Below are 18,347 nucleotides of genomic sequence, written 5' to 3' on the forward strand. Positions count from 1 at the left end.
CACCCACCACAGAGCTCCACAGATGCACCCACCACACAGCTCCACAGATGCACCCACCACACAGCTCCACCGATGCACCCACCACACAGCTCCGCCGAGGCATCCACCACACAGCTCCGCCGAGGCACTCACCACACAGCTCCACCGATGCCCCCACCACACAGCTCCACCGATGTACCCACCACACAGCTCCACAGATGCACCCACCACACAGCTCCACCGATGCACCCACCACACAGCTCCACCGATGCACCACCACTCAGCTCCACCGATGCACCCACCACACAGCTCCACCGATGCACCCACCACACTGCTCAACCAATGCACCCACCACACTGCTCCACCTACACAGCTCCACTGATCCACCCACCAAACAGCTCCACCGATGCACCCACCACACAGCTCCACAGATGCACCCACCACACAGCTCCACAGATGCACCCACCACACAGCTCCACAGATGCACCCACCACACAGCTCCACAGATGCACCCACCACACAGCTCCACTGATGCAACCACCACACAGCTCCACTGATAAAACCACCACACAGCTCCACTGATGCAACCACCACACAGCTCCACCGAGGCACCCACCACACAGCTCCACCGAGGCACCCACCACACAGCTCCACCGAAGCACCCACCACACAGCTCCACAGATGCACCCACCACACAGCTCCACAGATGCACCCACCAAACAGCTCCACAGATGCACCCACCACACACCTCCACCAATGCACCCACCACACACCTCCACCGATGCACCCACCACACAGCTCCACCGATGCACCCACCACACAGCTCCACCGATGCACCCACCACACAGCTCCACCGATGCACCCACCACACAGCTCCACCGATGCACCCACCACACAGCTCCACCGATGCACCCACCACACAGCTCCACCGATGCACCCACCACACAGCTCCACCGATGCACCCACCACACAGCTCCACCGATGCACCCACCACACAGCTCCACCCACACAGCTCCACCGATGCACCCACCACACAGCTCCACCTACACAGCTCCAGCGATGCACCCATCACACAGCTCCTGCGATGCAGCCACCACACAGCTCCACCGATGCAGCCACCACACAGCTCCACCGATGCAATCCACCACACAGCTCCACCGAGGCACCCACCACACAGCTCCGCCGAGGCACCCATCACACAGCTCCGCCGAGGCACCCACCACACAGCTCCGCCGAGGCACCCACAACACAGCTCCCCCGAGGCACCCACCACACAGCTCCGCCGAGGCACCCACCACACAGCTCCGCCGAGGCACCCACCACACAGCTCCGCCGAGGCACCCACCACACAGCTCCGCCGAGGCACCCACCACACAGCTCCACCGAGGCACCCACCACACAGCTCCACCGATGCACCCACCACACAGCTCCACCGATGCACCCACCACACAGCTCCACTGATGCACCCACCTCCACAGATGCACCCACCATCCAGCTCCACAGATGCACCCACCACCCAGCTCCACAGATGCACCCACCACCCAGCTCCACAGATGCACCCACCGCCCAGCTCCACAGATGCACCCACCACCCAGCTCCACCAATGCTCCAACTAAGCTCCACCAATGCACCCACCACACAGCTCCACCAATGCATCCACTAAGCTTCACCGATGAACCCACCACACAGCTCCACTGATGCACCCACCACATAGCTCCACTGATGCACCCACCACACAGCTCCACTGATGCACCCACCACACAGCTCCACCGATGCACCCACCACCCAACTCCACCGATACACCCACAACACAGCTCCACCGACACAGCTCCACCGATGCACCCACCACACAGCTCCACCTACACAGCTCCACCGATGCACCCAACACACTGCTCCACTGATGCACCCACCACACAGCTCCACCTACACAGCTCCACCGATGCACCCACCACACAGCTCCACAGATGCAACCACCACACAGCTCCACTGATGCAACCACCACACAGCTCCACCGAGGCACCCACCACACAGCTCCACCAAGGCACCCACCACACAGCTCCACCGAGGCACCCACCACACAGCTCCACCAAGGCACCCACCACACAGCTCCACAGATGCACCCACCACACAGCTCCAGCGATGCAGCTCCACAGATTCCCCCACAACACAGCTCCACAGATGCACCCACCACAGAGCTCCACAGATGCACCCACCACACAGCTCCACAGATGCACCCACCACACAGCTCCACCGATGCACCCACCACACAGCTCCGCCGAGGCATCCACCACACAGCTCCGCCGAGGCACTCACCACACAGCTCCACCGATGCCCCCACCACACAGCTCCACCGATGTACCCACCACACAGCTCCACAGATGCACCCACCACACAGCTCCACCGATGCACCCACCACACAGCTCCACCGATGCACCACCACTCAGCTCCACCGATGCACCCACCACACAGCTCCACCGATGCACCCACCACACTGCTCAACCAATGCACCCACCACACTGCTCCACCTACACAGCTCCACTGATCCACCCACCACACAGCTCCACCGATGCACCCACCACACAGCTCCACCTACACAGCTCCACCGATGCACCCACCACACAGCTCCACAGATGCACCCACCACACAGCTCCACAGATGCACACACCACACAGCTCCACAGATGCACCCACCACACAGCTCCACAGATGCACCCACCACACAGCTCCACTGATGCAACCACCACACAGCTCCACTGATAAAACCACCACACAGCTCCACTGATGCAACCACCACACAGCTCCACCGAGGCACCCACCACACAGCTCCACCGAGGCACCCACCACACAGCTCCACCGAAGCACCCACCACACAGCTCCACAGATGCACCCACCACACAGCTCCACAGATGCACCCACCACACAGCTCCACAGATGCACCCACCACACACCTCCACCAATGCACCCACCACACACCTCCACCGATGCACCCACCACACAGCTCCAGCGATGCAGCTCCACAGATGCCCCCACCACACAGCTCCACAGATGCACCCACCACACAGCTCCACAGATGCACCCACCACACAGCTCCACAGATGCACCCACCACACAGCTCCACCGATGCACCTACCACACAGCTCCACCGATGCACCCACCACACAGCTCCACTGATGCACCCACCACACAGCTCCACCGATGCACCCACCACACAGCTCCACCTACACAGCTCCACCGAAGCACCCACCTCCCAACTTCACCGATGCACCCACCACACAGCTCCACCGATGCACCCACCACACAGCTCCACCTACACAGCTCCACCGAAGCACCCACCTCCCAACTTCACCGATGCACCCACCACACAGCTCCACCGATGCACCCACCACACAGCTCCACCGACACAGCTCCGCCGAGGCACCCACCACACAGCTCCGCCGAGGCACCCACCACACAGCTCCGCCGAGGCACCCACCACACAGCTCCGCCGAGGCACCCACCACACAGCTCCGCCGAGGCACCCACCACACAGCTCCGCCGATGCTTCAACTAAGCTCCACCAATGCACCCACCACACAGCTCCACCAATGCATCCACTAAGCTTTACCGATGCACCCACCACACAGCTCGGCCGTGGCACCCACCACACAGCTCCGCCGTGACACCCACCACACAGCTCCACCGATGCTCCAACTAAGCTCCACCAATGCACCCACCAAACAGCTACACCGATGCACACCCCACTCAGCACAGCCACAGCATAACTGGTTCAAATATGTTCTTTCAATTTTTCAAGCTTTTACGCTTTATTACAAATCACAAAAAGATGTTAATATTTCACTTCTGTTCTTGGATTTTCGTCACAATAAAAAACCACTGAACATAATCTTCACAAATGTTATTTACAAAAGTTTAAGCTATTGCTATTACAAATTAAATAAATTAAGTATTAATTATTTAAAAAATGTAAAAGCCATTGTTATTTGTAATATCAATACATCTAAGTCATGTAAATACAAAACATGTTGCATTGCAAATACTATAGGTGTCACATTTGCGAAGGTTATAACTATTGACATTGTAAATGACAAAGCTATTAATTTAGCTATTTAAAAAAAAACACATAAATAAAAATAATTCATTTATAACACCAATAGCTCAAACTTTCCTAATGCGAGCCCTATTGCATTTCCAATGCTTGTTGTTCCAGCCACTACAGCATACAGCATGGGGCAAGTGGTGTTAGCCCATGTCAACCATTGGCCAAGTTCCCTGCCAATCAGGGACTGCTATGGAAGAACCAAACATACCCAACATGCTGGCCAGCTTTTTACTGGCACTGTCATTCGCCCCCCACCCCAACCCCTTCTGCCTGCACGCCTATTTTAATTGCTTTAGCCTGTTTTGCTCAACACTGCCCAGTGGGGTAGCAGGGTTGCAGTGGACCCTACTACAGTCAAGGAAAAAGCCCCCCCCCCCCTAACGCTGGTTTGGTTCGAAAAACAATGGCCCCAAGGTGGTGGTCTCTGAGATGACCACAACAATCAATTATTAATTATATATACATTAAAAATGACTAATACCTTTCGCCCCAGCAGCCACTATTATAGCTTTGGGGGCCTAAAATAGTCTGCAGTGTCACACTTGTAAGATTGTGATGGTTATTAATTGTGTTTGTACTGTCATTGGCTGCACTGTCAGGGGCAATGCGTGGTGCAAGCTCTAGTGTCATCCTGACCAGAGCCCAGTCAATTATGTTTAAAAAAAACCAACAAATTAAGCACTGCTACTGTACTTGATGCACCGTGATATCTACGCCCCTCCCACTGCACTGGTGTTCGAATGCCATCTCCCCGCGTTTCTGTTCACCACTTCAGTGCCCGCCCCACCCCCACCCCAACCCCGTCCGGGCTTCTGCAGCTTGCCAGCTCCGAGTGCCCCAAGCCGCTAGGCTGTGGCTGTGGGTGACCGCCAGTATTTCTCAGCTGCCAAGGCTTTCAGTGGCTGAAACAGAAAGGCGCAAAATCAGCTTTGAGGAGTGCCCAGTTAAACCCAGAGCAGACGGTTGAGCAGGTGAGGAAACCTACACGTGACCATGGCGCCTCATCCCGCCCTTATCAGCGGGCCGCCACTGAAGGGCGAAACATTCACAAGGGTCGCGAGCAAGGGGTGAGAAGACACTAGGGGGCAGATTTATGTTGGTAATGCGCCACGTTTGCGTCACGCAACTGCGGCGTAAACGTGGCGCATCCCTACGACCAATTTACAACGTGACGCATCTAGGCAGATGCGTCACGTTGTAAAGCCCTGCGCCACATGTGGGCGTTCCGGCGCAGGGTGGGAGTTCCGGGGCAGGTGCGCCTTGCAGAAGTGGCTGAGTGAAATCTATAAGATTTCACTCAGTCACTTACAGGCCAATGCTGCGTCAAAACCCTACGCCTGCTTGAAACAGGCGTAAGGCTTGAGGCAGCATTGGACAGATAGGGCACCCCCGAGCCTTGCTGGAGCTGCGTCGCGCTTGCAACGCAACTCCAGCAATGCGCCACCTTTACGGCACAGATGCGTCACGCATCTGTGCCGTTTTTGCACCATGGTGCGCCGCATTGTAAATGCGGCGCACCATGGGTGGCGGAGCTGCGGCGCAAAATAACTGGCGCATCCCTGGGGATGCGCCAGTTATCATAAATCTGCCCCTAGATGTCCGGGGAAGGGGACATTTTCACCGACAACCTGGTGGAGACCGAGCAAGGTGCCAGGCTTGACTGTTAAAACCAAAACACGAACCGAGCCACCAGAAGATATACATCAGGCAACAAATGCTGTAAAAAGTATGATAACAACTTTAAAAAAAAAATGTCTTTCCAAAGTTTCTTAGTGTCTCAAGTACATACGATAATATTAGTGCAATGAGCAACATTTATTGAAACTAATACTTTTTAAAACATTCGAGAATAACCCATGCCCGTTGTTGCCACTAATTATCCAAACTGTGTCAGTTTTTCAAGTACTCTGTTTATATATCCCAAATAAATGGGCAGCAAGATTATTTTATATTAACCATATGAGTATAAGGTTCTTTTAGACTGCAAATCCTGTACTGATTTGTTTCCAATGTGGTCTCAAATGGGATGGTTAAGAAAATGATACATAGTGGAGTAAGCAACGTGCCATTGATCACATAGCTTGGTTAACAAGCATTTGCAATGCAATAGGTCTCGCATTAGGAAAGTTTGAGCTATTGGTATTGTAAATGACAAATTTTGTATTTATGTGTTGGTTTTGAAAATAGCGAAATTAATAGCTTTGTCATTTACAATGCCAATAGTTTTAACTTTCGCAAATGTGACACATAACATTTGCAATGCAATATGTGTTGTAGTTACGTGACTAAGATGTATTGATATCACAAATAACAATGGCTTTTAAATTTTTTAAATAAATAATATTTAAATAAAAGTTATTGTAATTTATAATGGCAATAGCTTTAACTTTTGTAAATAACTTTTGTGAAGATTATGTTCAGTGTATTTTATTGTGACGAAAATCTAAGAACAGAAGTGAAATATTAACATCTTTTTGTGACATTTGTAATAAAATTTGAAACATTGAGAGAACATATTTGAACCAGTTGTTGTTGAATGGTTGCACAGATTGACACTGTGGTGGTGTTGAGTGATGTTGTGGTGGGGACGAGTGATGCTGTGGCGTTCAGTGATGCTGTTGTAGCGCATAGTGATGTTGTGGTGCCCCTGACTGATGCTGTGGTGGTGCTGAGTGATGCGGTGGTGATGCGATAGATAGAGTGAGTGCGATAGATAGATAGAGTGAGGGCGATAGATAGAGTGAGGGTGATAGATAGATAGAGTGAAGACGATAGCTAGATAGATAGATAAAGTGAGAGCGATAGATAGATAAAGTGAGGGCGATAGATAGATAGAGTGAGGGCGATAGATAGATAGAGTGAGGGCGATCGATAGATAGAGTGATGGCGATAGATAGAGTGAGTGCGATAGACAGAGTGAGGGCGATAGATAGACAGATAGAGTGAGGGTGATAGATAGATAGAGAGTGAGGGCGATAGTTAGATAGAGTGAGGGCGATAATAGAGTGAATGCGATAGACAGAGTGAGGGCGATAGATAGACAGATAGATAGAGTGAGGGTGATAGATAGATAGAGAGTGAGGGTGATAGTTAGATAGATAGATAGATAGAGGGTGATAGAGTGAGGGTGATAGAGTGAGGGCGATAGATAGATAGAGTGAGGGCGATAGATAGATAGAGTGAGGGCGATAGATAAATAGAGTGAGGGTGATAGATAGAGTGATAGATAGAGGGCGATAGATAGATAGACAGATAGATAGATAGATAGATAGATAGATAGATAGATAGATAGATAGATAGATAGATAGATAGATAGATAGACAGACAGACAGACAGACAGACAGACAGACAGACAGACAAACAGACAGACAGACAGACAGACAGATAGATAGATAGATAGATAGATAGCGATAGGAATGAGACGGTAATCATATCTGAAGAAATGTTTTTTTTGCTACTTATAACATAAAAAGGTTTTTGCACAATCGACTATTCAAGATCTTCTGGACCCAAATATATATATCCATCCACGTGTTGTTTGATTTTTTAGGTTTACAATGGACCTTTTAGTACAAGTCACATTAACTGCACGCTTTCAAATAAAAAAATCATACAATCTAACAACAGAACTTCTCAGAAACATATTGAAGAATAATTAGGCAAAAACATCTCACTCAAAGGTGTAAACAAGCAGATCAATGAATCATGAAATGCAGCTCAACTCAGCAGGAGACAAACCCCAAGATTAGAAAATGTGTTTGCCGTATACGCAGATGACCCAATATTCCACTACAGGGGCTTTCTCTTTGTGGCAGGCACCACCAAAATGATATCCAAGGTAACAAGTTAATTGCCGTAGAATGGGGACTAATGGAGAGTCTGTTTTTTAACGAGCAGAATTCTTCACAGTATTTTATTTTTCGTGGGGTTTAATGGTAGTAGGAAAGTGTAACTGATGTAATGGGGTGAGTCGGGGATCTGGCAGGACTAGATAAGAAACTAAAGAAAGCTGGTTGGTGGGTAAGCATTATATTCTCCCCATGTGCTGATATGAGGTGGGGCAGGGTTGCATTGAATAAAAACACATAAACCAACACTAACACACAGTGAGGAGAAATGACGATGACGGAGCTATATGAAAGCGGGCTCATGTAGAAAATAAGAAAGGCATGCAGCCCCTCCCCATTACCCCCCGAGCCCTCTGAAGCCCCCTCCATACCTAGGAAGTCGGAGTATGAGGGGCTACAATGCCTCATGCTTTCTGGTAAAGTAGATTTAAAAGTAAAGGAACAGAGCAACTTGGGGTAGGTGGGGGTAATAAAACAAAGCGCAGCGGAGGAAACAAAGGTTCGAGTCCCACCGTGGGCTCGACATCCTGTGAATCTGTGCAAATCACTCCATCTCCCTGTGCCTAAAAATAGCACAACGTTGTTTACAATGGACAGGGGTTTAAAGTAATATACCCCGATCCAATACCTTAGACAACATGCTGGCTTTATGTAAGGAGGCTACTCTGCGCAGTAAAACCTCCTGCCCTTCCGCATGCATAGATAGGTAGAGTTGGAGGGTGGAGTTGGAGGGTGGAGTTGGAGGGTGGAAATGGAGGTTGGAGGGTGGAGTTGGAGGGTGGAGTTGGAGGTACTAACTTTTAAATTGGTGAAAAGGTTTATGAGAGGCTGCACGAGCGCAGAGGTGACGCATGTAATTGTAGTTTAATGGAAGGCATGGCAGATGTAGACTACAGGGGCACAGATTTTGCACCTAAAAAACAAACCACTGCGAACTGAATGTAATAGGTAAACACATACGCTGGAGTACTGTATTTTGACAACAAAATTAACAGAAGTTTAGCAAAGAAGCACGTGTTGCATTATGACAGAAGCAGTTGAAAAGTTAAGTGCACGGACATAATATATGTGTTTTCCTGTAAAGCAATATAATACTATTGAAAAGTATGCAACAAACTATGCTTACTATTTTAATGAGCACGCAAATATGCACATAAAAAGCATACATAAAAACGGCATAGCAGTTATTGCTAGGGAGTACGACAATAAGAAAAGCACACATTACGCTAGTAGAATGTTTGTTACATGGTGTTTTTTTTTAACAAGGGACACGGGTACGGACTTGTTGTTTGATGAGAAGCTTTATGAGTGTGAACAGAGAGGTACCGAAGCGTAGTTGAAAGACAGTGTTGAGGAGATGGAACAGCATATTACGACCGACTTGTAGTCTTATAGGGAGCAGCAGAAGTATACGCTAGAGATAGTTAGTTTTAATGTAAAGGTAGTATGCTGTAAGTAAACTACAGCAGCATGGAATTGTAGTTATATGGAGGATACATGTTATTTAAATGTGAGGTATTGCAGGAATAAAGAGGAAGAGGAGAGACTACTAATATAAAGTGGATGTTTGTTGAGGATACTGGTGGGGGAGGCTGTAGATTTTGGAATGTTTATGACTAGAATAAGCAGAGATGGTGCAAGTGAGACGGCCACTGAAGTTCCTTTGTGAGAGTTTTATCACTTGTGTTTAACAACAAAGCAGGAAACAAATTAACGTGGCATGACGCCAGTTGCAAGTGAAACACATGCTGTCTTACAACAGCAGATGCTAGCTCGTGTCCCATAAAAGTGATGTCTATTATTAAGCTTAGGGAATGCGACTGTACGTACATAAAAATAGTGCAGTGTCGAAATTGACCGATAGTATGCTGTACGTAAATTGGATTAGTGGCTGGGCTAAAGTATAAGAGTTTGAAGGTTAAGTGCGATACGAGTAATAACCGTATTCTAGCGTACGGGCTATGTATATTGCTAAATTTAATATAAGAATATTAAAAAGCACGCTAAAAGATCGTGCTTTCGTAAAGAAAGCAGTAGTAAGTAATGTTAAAATGTAAAGAGTTACTGCGAAGGTATACACAATACGGCAAAGGTTCTATTGCTATGGGGGCATTTTAATAGCAAAATTATACATGCAGCTAGTAAGGCATCTGGCGCACGTTGTTTTTAGGTCTCCCATATACGCACAGCATGTGTATTGAAGGGTGGGTGGAAGTAGCGACTGGTGTGCCTGCTTAAAAAAAAAACAAGCAACAAAGCATTTTCAGACCACATCGGGTGTTAGCGCTGAAGTATACAACGTAAAACAATTTACAGAGCGCATTAGGGGTTAGTGCCGAATATTTTAAAATAAGCAAGCACCCACAAACAACAAACAGGGCTCATGCGGCGGAGGATGGAGGCCGTGGGTTCCATGGAGGTGCACGACAGAAAAGGCAGCACCAGCGAGGAATTCATCAGCTTAACTCGCAAGAGCAGCGGCAATCGTAAAAGAAAACAGGATTTGGGAGCCACTATGGACAAAACAAAAATAATAGGGCTGACTCCCAACTCAAAAAGTTAAACAAGCTCTCGGCATTGCTGTGGAAGGGGGGGCCTTTGAAGTCTGGTGCCGAGGCTCACGCTTGAATGTGAAGTGGAAGTGATGTGTGGCGGGGGCGGGGGAGCAGGGGAGCGGCGTTCCATTGAAGTCAGGGAGGGAACAAGCATATGGGTGTGAGCGATAACGAAAGTAAGAGGGGAAGCAGCATGTGAGGCATTCAAGCGCGTGCTGGCGAAGCTTCGCACTTGAATGCCTCACAAGCACTGGGAGTAATCCGCACTCCAAAACCCTCTTGGTAGGATTTGCTGGTGGCACTCTATATGTCTCGCCAGTAATGCGCAAGCGCCTTGGCAGGTCGAGACCTAAAAAGGGAAGCCAGATCTGAGACCAGCAATACATGTTGTGCAGTTCAGAGATTGTGGAGTTCCAACCAGTGCTTTAAATGGCCTGGTACTGTCTGGTACTGAGTACTGGCACTTTTTTTATTTTGAGAGGGAGAGTACCTGCACTTGTCAAGAGTGACATAATGCTTTTAATTGGAGAGTACCAGCACTTAACAGAAGCAGGCAGGTACTCTGGAATCGGGTACCTGCACTTCTATCTTTCCATTTCAAGCACTGATTCCAACTTTTTCTCTTCCGTTTAACACAAAAGGTCAGTTATTTAATGATTGTTAATCAGTTGACAGTAGAGGTCTATAACTACCCTTATAACACCTTAAATCAAACTGACATTCTACATACATGTTCGTAGTCATGTGACTTAAAGTGCGGTTTTCTGTTCGGAATGTTTCCGCAAATCAATTAACCGCTTCGCTGCGGTGGACATTTTGCCGCAGTGCGGAAAAAATGATGCAGCACAGTTCGGACGACCCCCGGTTGTCCGATGCACATGCCCACCGTGACGTCGGGCCGTCCAACGAATCGAAGAGCTTAAGGTCCAACGCAGTGACAGAACATACCTATCTGAAATCATACTGCTCTCCCTAAGCGTGTACTTGAACCGTAAGGAGCAAACTAAGTGAGGTCTCTCAGACCTCTTCATTTTGCTAATTATCTAATTGTAGTGTCATTGGGATGTTGAGCCTCTCCTAAAATCTTTCTCAAGTTAGCGGTGCTACAGTTACAATAACATAAAATAGCTTCTCCTGCCGTCCCTTACTCTGATGGACAGTTTGACGAACAGAACCATTAAAAGGGAAGTCTGAGCAGTTCAATTAAATAATTAACAGAACAAAGAGGTCTTGGAGCCCCAACAGAGTTTGTTCCTACGATTATAGTGCTCCTGAGCATGTAACTCTTAAATGAGAATCACTCAATACTGGAAGAATTCACCAGACTGTGTAAGAGGAAAGCTTGAAACGGGCAGTGGGGAGAAGGTAGGTCAGGAGTAGGACAGAATCAACTTGAGAAAAAAAGCCTCATCCTGTCTATGGAATTCATTCACAAGGACACCTGCTCCACAGGTGATGGCTATTCCAGCTCTGAGTGAGTGGTCAGTATATATGGAAACGCATATTTGCCAACCGTACCAATTTAGGAGGAAGGCTATGGAAGACTTATTGTCTATGGATTTAATTCTAACATCCTAACTCTGTTACAGGGCTTGATTGGATGTGGAATTTCCTTTGCACACTTGCAGCCATAAACGTATCCACAGCGTTGCCTGATAGGGGACAGCCTAAGTCCTGCTAACCCTAACAACCAATAAGCTTCTGCCGGTTGCCTTCCTAGCCAATGAGAGATCACGAGGGTGGAGTTGGCAGGTATCTCACTCTATTGGTGTATTTTCTAGCTTCCATCAGAGCTTAGCCCTTATGCTCAAGGGTGAGCAAACTAATCTGGTGCAAGACCTGTGCATTGCACAGAGAATGGCTTACCAGGTGGTATATAATTAAGTATTGCACAGCATGAGGGTGTTGAAAGATACAAAGCAGAGAATTAATGTTTTTGAATTGAGAGTAGTGATTTGCCCATGATCATGCAATGCAAATGGCTACGTGGTATGTGAACCCAGCAACACATGTTCAAAGTTGGAAACTTTCCCACTAGACCAAATGTTCTTTACCTTTTGACTTCTATGGACTTCCACTGAATCATTATTGGGAAACGGGGAATCCCATTGAGTCATTACTGGAGCTTGGGGACCCCAGCATAAGTAATTTATATGATTTGAACCCCACAACAATGCACAAAAATACAGAAGCAATACACGTCAAATACACAATTTATCAAATATAATAGTTTCACAACCAAATACAGTAAAAACAAAATATTAATTGTAATGGAAGGGTTGGTGTTTTTCTAAATACTGTTTTTAATTCTAAAGAGGAAGCGATATGCTAGACTCTAGGGTATCACTTCATCTTTTTTGCTCCAGGAATTTTTCGTTTCGTAGCACTTCAATGGAGGCCCCTTATTGCCCATATCGTGTTCTGTATATTGGGGTGTGCTTCTGTGGCTCCCATAAATCAAGCTAAAGATACCGACTTCATTTTTAGCCTTGAGTTTCACATTTTTTCACTTTTGCAGAGCGTTTCGAAAATTTCAACTTTACATTTTGCTTCTTTTTTTTTTTTAATTATTTTTATTGACTTTTTTTTACAGCAGACAGACAGGAGAGAGATACGCCAATAAGTACATTATATTTACATACACCATAACAAAAATTTGAATGACACAGAGCAGCTGGATCAAGTGCTTCATAGCAATACTAAAAAACCGGCGGGGACGAAAGCAAAAACAAATACATACCCAGAGAAACACACATCTGCTTCTTATGTATACTTTATTAATCAGCTAATATAATTTAAATTTCGAAATGGCCGCAGACCATCAAGGTAGGCATCTTGGAACCCAGTGGGCAGCAGTCCTAGATTAAGAACCGCTACACTAGACTCGACTATATTGTCTTGTTGTGCAAGGCTTGCGCTTAAGTGCCGGGGCATAGCTACCATTGGTTTAGCAGGTGCAGTTGCACCGGGGGCCATTTAACCCTGAAAATTGCTTTATTCACTACTTCAACATCAGTCAAAGAGACCATTTTCCTTGCTTGCACCAGAGCCCCTGGCATCCTTCAGCACCGTCGCTGTGGCCACTTTGAACTTTGAATATCCCTAGACTTAACTCATCTCGGAGTCTCTGGACTGTGACTAGAAAGGGAAGAGGAAATGAGAACAACCCTGAAAGAATGGCAGAGGAAGAGAGTGTTTTAATACGAAAGAGTAGATTCGGTGCACTGCTGGGTGGCAAGATTTTCTGGCTCTGAAGGGTCCCTGTACTGAAGTCTACAGGGGTCTGTGTGCATTCCAGCTGCACCAAACTGCCACTTAACTTACCTTTGAGAATTGGGACAGTGAGTATTGCTGGTCATGTTTTTTAACCAAAGGCAGCCATCTTACATTTGGGTGTTCTCACGTGAATTGGCAAGCAGAAAAAGTAGGCTATGTTTAGAGATAAATATTGTTGTCTAATTTTGTAAGTCGATATTACGCATGTCGGATGCTGTTGCGATGCTCTTGTATAGTACTGTTGCTTTTGTTTTGTACAGTGTATCTGCGACGGTTGCTGTAACACCCTTCTGACAGGTTTCAAAACTTTAAATAAAGTGGTTAAAACTGCGTTTTATAGTGGCATTCATAGAAGCATCAGTTGTAGCGACACAAGACGTACATAGCACTAGTAAAAGTTCTGTAAGAGTATTGAGATGAGTGGTAGGGGTACAGACGTAGTATTCGTAGTATCAATAGTTGTTATAGCACATGACGTGAGCAGTAGTAGTAGATATGGCAGTACTTTTTTATCAGCAGTGTTAGGTTCACTTGTTGCAGGACAAATGCTTGTAGTACTAGTAAAGACAAACATATCAGAATCAACTTTATTAATTAAAAGTAGCGGTAATGTCACAGTAGAAGTAGTCTTTTTGTATTACTAGTAGGTCCAGTATAATACTAGTTTTAGTAGTTGCACTTAATGCACTACATCTAGACATGCAACCTCGCATAGTGATACCAGTTGTAGTAATAATTATAGATAAATTAATCTTACCATTGGTCATTCTATAAGTTGTAGCAGTTCTTGGTACATTAATACTTACAATAATACCAGCAATAATATTGGTTTACTAATAGTTATTGGCACAGCAGTGACAGGGCTGTCAATATTATTTGGAAAATTACTAACAGTTGTACCAGTAGAGGTAGTAGGATTACAAGTAGCAATAGGACTAGCGCAGGTAGGAACACTAAAGGCAGCACTGCCAGTATTCATGACTTAGAACGACAGTCAGATGAGAAAACAATACATATATATATTAAATAAAATTGCACTTATTAGTTTCATTTTTAGGTCGAGCCTGGGCAGCGCATGCACTGCTCTGTGACGCATGCTGTATTAGAGTATGAACTTGAAGCTCCGCCCACTCTCCGCCCATATTTTTTATTGGCTTGTGTCATTGTCCTTTGTAAATGCTGGCTTCTGATCCGGTATTATGCCTGTTAGTCCCTCCTTAGCTTCATTTGTAACCTCCCATGAGGACTGGTCCTTTTACTTCTGTGGTTACACAGTATGTCTTATTTAGTCTGTAAGCACTATTTTCTTTAACGAGTTTCTCCTACTGCAGGCACAACATGCTTTTCTGCAACATTCAGCATGTCATGCACACTTTTACTTTCCAAGCAGCCCAGGGCAAAGACGGACCCTTTTTACAAATGAAATAGGTCTCGCATTTACAAGAGTTTGAACTATTGGCATTGTAAATGATAATGCCTTTTATTTATCTGTTAATTATCAAAATTTACAATGCCAATATCTTAAACTCTTGCAAATGCAAGAACCTATTGCATTGCAAAGGCTTTTCAAACATGGATGTAATTAGACTCTCTGAAATCGACTCAAAACAATAGTCCTGCTAATGTGTATATACTTTGTTTTTTATAACAAGTAGCGACAAAGCTAATAGGTATGGGTTAATGTGCTAACATTTGCAGTGTTGGCACATTAGAGCAAGACAAAAGGGAAGGAGCTGGCACGAGTGGACAGAGAGAGCTATAGTAATAATGTAGGCCCTCGTGCAGGTCAATGCAAGCACTCAAGTGGAGGAAGAAGAATATACTGAAAAAGCCAATAGCATTATTTGAGAGAGGAATATTCCTCAGAGCTGAGCCACGTCGTGATTGTCAAACTCTTAAGCCAGTGGCTGAAAGAGGCTGGTTGAAGAAGGCCATTGTTTGAAAGGGCAGATCCAAAACCAGTTCTTATGTATACTGTTAGCAGCAGGCCTGTTTGACAGCTGTGCTCTTAAAATCCAGACCTAGATAAGGGAGTAAACAAGGTTGACTTGATGATGAGTTTGGTAGTACATCAATTTGTAGAGTAGGAGGTAACCTAACTCCCCACTGTGAGAACCATGTCAGCTCCTGGGCTGGTCCCTGGGTGGCAGGTGACAGGTGACAGGTGTTAGTTTAAATGCAGATAAAGCTCAAGTAGGAGAGCGGATGAGACTGGGGCAAGCATCGTTTTCGATAAGCAGTGTGTACTCAGAATGTTACCGCTGTGGAGTACTTTGCAGCCAGACATGTTTGAAATCTTGTGGGCAGGGCAGGCTTTAGGGCAGTGTGACTGGTGCAGCCGCACTGGGTGCTTACCTGGGGAGGGTTCGCTGACCTCAGGGAGCGCTGTGTTTAGCAATAACTTACAATTTAAAAGCACATTCAGCAGAATTCCTTGTGCGTCCAGTTTTCAGGCAGCATTAAAAATGTCAAGATAGTATTGTTCCTGCTAGACAGAGAGATCAGAGTTGTGTCTAGGGGCAGTTTTGACTTGCTATAAAGTAGCGCAGAGGTTTAATATGCCTGTGCAAGGAATGCATGCTGTCAGATCACAAATCTGTATTTTATGTGGCTAGTTGGGTGGATTACTGCTTTTTTCACAGACATCCTTTTGTTACTGCAGTTCATAAGACACAACCTTAACATAGAACAGTGACTGTTATGAACTGTCATCAAAGAGCTGCATGCTAACTGTATAGAATAGGTTAGGTTGTTATGTTTTTCCCCAGGCTTTGATGATCTATTATTCTTAATGTTGCTAAAAAGTGTTTGTTTGGGTAGATATACATGCTTATCAGTATAGCCAGCCTTTACCAGTGCTTTACAACCAATGAAATGTATGTGAGAGAGGGGCTATGGAGAGATGAGGTTCACTTTTTACTGGTGGTCGTGAGGGAATCCGAGGAGGTGGTCATGGCGTGGGGGAGGAAGGGGGGCTTTGAGGTTCAAACAATAATTGCTGCACCGGGCGCCAACAGTTCTAATGCTGGCCTTGCTTGCGGGGCCTGGGCCATCAAACTGAAGCGGGCCCTTTATTGGAGGAGAACTTGTATCAAAGTTTACGAACCCCAAAAATGCTTCCCCGAAAGGCGTGATCAAGGTGGGCGGGCCCTTATGAACAGGGCAGACACCAACAAAGGCCAGTAATGCTTAATGAAACGCCTGATCACTGCTCGCAAAATATGCAGTCCGGGTGGGCGGGGCCTAATGCCGACAGGGCAGACACCAACCCCGCTTCCAGAGAAGCCGGACAGAGAAGCAACGCAGGCGAGACCTAACCATCCACTGAGTCCAGGACATCTTAGATTAAGATGTATTAAAAGCATCTAATAACATGTATGAATGATTCCATCTGATGAACATATATTATTAGTCAGCACTTTTCCTCAAGCCTTCTTCAGGAGCCTATAGTAATCCCTCTTGGCTAGTAATAGCCATACACATGAAGTCAACTGGTGTAGTGCTTATGGGCCCCTACTATACATTGGAGCACCAGAGACCATCCAATTAAGGCTGCGGAGTGTTATGTGATACAAATACATTTATGCCTGGCAAATCCCTATCTGTGATCCTCAAACTGACAGTTCCCCTTTAGTTTACACGTTTTATTCTATTGAGGGGAAATACTCCCCACACCCACCTTTATTCTTTTCTATTACCTTTCTCTCCTATTCTCTGCTTCTACTTCCTCAACGCTTTCCCCAGTTCTTCTTTCTGGGGGGCACTTTCCAAAAGTTATTGCTTGCTCTTGCTTTACTTCAGAGTCTCTTTCTGTTCTCCTCATCTCCGAAACCACTGTTACCTCCCCTCCATATATAGCCCCTTGCTACTTCTTTGGCATCTCACACCCCCTCGCCCTGGTGAACAGAAGTGTGGGATTTTGAAATCCTTCTGTGCATTTTGTTTCGAGTATTCTAACTATTCCTATTATTTTAGGAATTCCGCTACCATTTTAACACTTTTTATGAAATTGTATTCACATTCTGGAGCTTAATATGTGATACTGCATTTCGCATTTTGATCTTTTGGTGATTCCTCACTTTGGAGGTTCCGGTATAATTTTACCAGACTACGGTTATTCAAATTTGAAAGTTTTCAGATTGACATAGTGCCGTCTCAGGAGTCTCCTGCTAAAAGAATAATAATAATAATAGACTTCAAAAATTCAAAAGGATAACAACATCTGTCAGATTCGATGGTTAATAAGGTACGGTTACATCGTGACTTTGCAGAGTAGGGCAGGCACACCTTGTATCAAACTTGATTATGTCACAACATTCAAAGACTTTGATGTAGAGACTTCTTATATAACATCAAATGAAGCCCATATTTAAATGTCTTCAAATGAGCCATTTGCAAGATCTCCATTAAATGTTAAAAGTAAACATTCTGGGCCTGCGTCACAAAGGTAAAATTTGCACTTGTGTGTAAATTTGCTATTTTTTTGGTATTTACAAACTCATCCCAGACACTCCGCACATAAAAAGAGAGGCCTTTCCTATCTTTTATATCCTGTGTTTCAGCAGTGGTAAAATTACTATTAGTAAAATTA

At 46.1% G+C, this 18,347-nt stretch overlaps 1 protein-coding gene across 1 annotated transcript in view; it reads left to right on the forward strand.

Moving 5' to 3' along the window:
* BATF (basic leucine zipper ATF-like transcription factor) overlaps nucleotides 1-18,347 on the forward strand; it is a 48,783-nt gene that overhangs the window by 11,727 nt on the left and 18,709 nt on the right. The gene's annotated exons all lie outside the window — the stretch shown is intronic.

Source organism: Lissotriton vulgaris, chromosome 9 (assembly GCF_964263255.1).
Source record: "Lissotriton vulgaris chromosome 9, aLisVul1.2, whole genome shotgun sequence".
Taxonomy (NCBI): Eukaryota; Metazoa; Chordata; class Amphibia; order Caudata; family Salamandridae; genus Lissotriton; species Lissotriton vulgaris.